We start from the raw sequence: 3,402 nt of genomic DNA, 5'->3' as shown, positions 1-3,402 counted from the left end.
ATCTTATCCACTGAGTCATGGTCATCAAAGGTTAGAAAAGCAAAGCCTCTCTTCTTGCCGCAGCCTCAGTCAGTCATGATTTCAGTCACTTCAATTTTCCCACACTGTTCAAAGTAATCTCTCAGGGCATGTTCTTCAGTGTCCTCTTTAATGCCACCAGCAAAGATCTTCACAATTAAGTGGGCACCTGGTCCTTGAGAATCCTCTCTTGAGACAGTCCTCTTTGGTTCCACATCCACAACTCTTCCATCCACGTCGTGTGGTCTTGCATTCATGGCTGCATCCATCTCCTCCACAGTGGCATATGTGACAAACCCAAAGCCCCTGGAGCACATGGTGTTTGGATCTCTCATTACCACACAGTCTGTGAGTGTTCCCCATTGCTCAGAATGGCTCCTGAGACTCTCATGAGTTGTTTCAAGGCTCAACCGTCTGATGAAGAGCTTCTGCAGCTATTTGGGCTCTTTAGGAGACTCTGACTTAGACATGATGGCAGTTGGAAGACTTTAACGATGCTTTCTCGGCAGCATCCATGGACAGTAAGGCTTGTATTTCATTTTAAATAGATAAGATGGAAATGGAAATGTTTTTTATACCTTTAATGAATAATTTGTTCCACTCTCAGTTATAAATGCATTAAAATACTTCTTTGAACATGATGGAAAAATATTCACATATTAAATGAATTTTGAACTTGTGAATATTAGGATAGGTGACATTGTCCTTGAAGGTAATAGACCAGTTGGATATTTTTCATTTTTTTTTTTTTTTTTTGTAATTTTGAAGTGGGTAAATATTATCCTTCACTTGTGGTTTTTTTCCAAAAATCTGAGAAAATCTTGTTTGATGGAAGAGACTAGTAGATATACTACCAAAACCAAGGTAATGATACAGAAAATATTAAGTGAAAATAATATTTATAAAATCTACTACAGGAAAGCATCCCCAAATCAAGGAGAATATATGGAGACTTTTTGAACATTTCCCCCAAATTAGCTCAAAGGAAAATAAGAGATCTGTTATTCCTTTTATTAGTTATAATACTCTCATACATTTATATAGCACTGCAGATACGAATACTCTTACATACACTATGTAATTGGATCTCTGCAATAATCCTGCAATGCTATTAAGAGAGTCTGATATTATCTAAAAGAGGTTAAATGAAATTTTGAAATAGGGCAGTAAATAAGCCCTCTTTTTCACTACTGATAGAGTAATCTTTACACACACACATTATGTATATATGTATGTGTGTGTATATATATATGTATATATATGTTTATATATATGAAGCCAATGGAGGAAGAAGATAAGCATAGCATTTTTATGTGGGAAATAAAAAAGCTGTGAAAAGTGACTTTAAATTTATTATTAAGCAAATATGGTAAAATTTGCTGAAAAATGCAAGTGTAATTTAAGCAACTGGCCCCCAAACAAATCTAAACTTATAATTAAATATATCTAGCCTGATAATACTAGCAAAATATTGCAAAAAATATTATTTTAGAAAAGCAGCATGCCAATCATAAATATCATAACTAATGATGGGTCTGTAAGCAGTCCAAGTTTCCTACTATAGCTATCAAACAAGATGAAAAGGTGCTGCAGATATAGTAGCCAGTCCCAAGGCAGGTGAACTTGATTTTCTGATGCTCAGAATGCGCATCCTCTTCACACATTACCTCAGGTCTCAGCCTAAATGCCACCTCCTCAGAGCAGCCTGTTCTGACCAGGCCAACCATAACATCATAGACCTGATGTTGGTAATAATATGGTATTCAGTTATTCTTCACACTCTGCATATTTGAGGTAGTGACATCAAGCAATCGTTTCAGCTGATTAACAAGCTGTCAATGAGTCAGTGTGAGGCACCATTTGCTTTTCTGTTTGTGCCCATTCTGGTCACTAAGCACGGTGATAACTGGAGGAGCTCTTTAATTCTCATCTCAATGAAGATAACAAGCCAATTTACTGAAAATGGCTGAATCTATTTTCTGTGGTAAGAACTGCATAGATTTTGTGATACATTAACTTAAACAAAATTACATATAACTCAATAGATTGCTCAGTGGTTCTAGCTTACAGTTGCTTTTTTCTGTATATTGAGGATAGCCATTAACAAGAGTGATTAATGGAATTATTTCTGTCAAAATTTAAGTTAGGCATTCTCTTTTCCTAGGTTGCTGTAGACCAGTAATCTTTATTGTGTCCCACTACCTCTTACTTAATGACACTCTGCAATGAGATGTTGCTTCTTTGTTTTAGGGCCCTCATTTTTATTTGTAGATAATAACCTTCAAATGTTAAATGTTTGTTTTAAGAATGACCTGACTGAAAGTTTACTTCCTTGAAATGCACTCATCAAAATATTGGCAATCTGCCTTACTGGTTAATTGGGTGCTGACTTTTGTTAGTCTACCTAGGCATACACACCCACAGTGCCCTGCTTACATTATCTCTACTAATAGCATCCTTTCCCTTACTTAGTAGCCATAATGGGAAGCTGATAGATATATTATTTTTGTCAGGAAAATTTATTTTTTGATTGGAGTACAAATAAAATGAATCCCCAATCCCCAGCTACACAATAATTTAGCACCCTAGCAATTGTATATCAGGAAATATGTTTCCTACTTAGCATCCATTTTCATACAGACTGCCAATGGCCACTCCTTTAATGTTACTTGTGCTACTATCCCTGTAAATTGTGATGGTTAATTTTAGGTGTTGACTTGACTGGATTAAAGAATACCTAGAAAACTGGTAAAGCATTATTTCTGGGTGTGTCTGTGAGGGAGTTTTCCAGAGGAGATTGGAGTGAGTCCATGGTCTGAGTTTGAAAAATCTGCTTTTAGTGTAGGCAGGCAACATCCAATCAGCTGGGGGCCTGGAGAGAACAAAAAGACAAAGAAAAATCAAATACTCTCTCTCTCTCTGCTAGAGCTGGGGCACTCTTCTTTTCCTTCCCTTTGATATCAGGACCCCAGGCTCTCTGGCCTTTGGATTCCAGGACTTACACCACTGCCCCACCCCCTACCACCATGTTCTCAGGCCTTCAGCCTTGGACTGAGAGTCAAACCACTGGTTTCCCTGCTTCTGAGGCCTTTGAACTTGGAATGGGCCACACACCTGCATCCTGGGGTCTCCAGCTCTCAGCCAGCCTGTCCTAGGACTTCTCAATCTCCATAATCACACGATCCAATTCCCCTAATTAACCTTTTCTCATTTCTCTCTCTCTCTCTTAATGTACATAAGTGTGTGTGTGTGTGTGTACAAATATACAAATATATAAAATATATAGATTGGTTCTGTCTCTCTGGAGAACCCTAATACAGTAATATACATCAAGAATTAGAAATGTTTATGATTTTACTCTGTTTGAAGGTTAGTAAGTTTCCT

General features: G+C 37.3%; 1 pseudogene; it reads right to left on the bottom strand.

Annotated features, from left to right (window-relative positions):
- Positions 1-488, bottom strand: part of LOC103602386 — a 1,447-nt pseudogene extending 959 nt beyond the window's left edge.
- Between the last annotated feature and the right edge of the window lie 2,914 nt (positions 489-3,402).

The sequence above is a fragment of the Galeopterus variegatus genome, unplaced genomic scaffold (assembly GCF_000696425.1).
Source record: "Galeopterus variegatus unplaced genomic scaffold, G_variegatus-3.0.2 Scaffold4119, whole genome shotgun sequence".
Classification (NCBI taxonomy): domain Eukaryota; kingdom Metazoa; phylum Chordata; class Mammalia; order Dermoptera; family Cynocephalidae; genus Galeopterus; species Galeopterus variegatus.
Note: the sequence above shows the minus strand (reverse complement) of the source record. Positions and strands in the feature narration are given on the sequence as shown.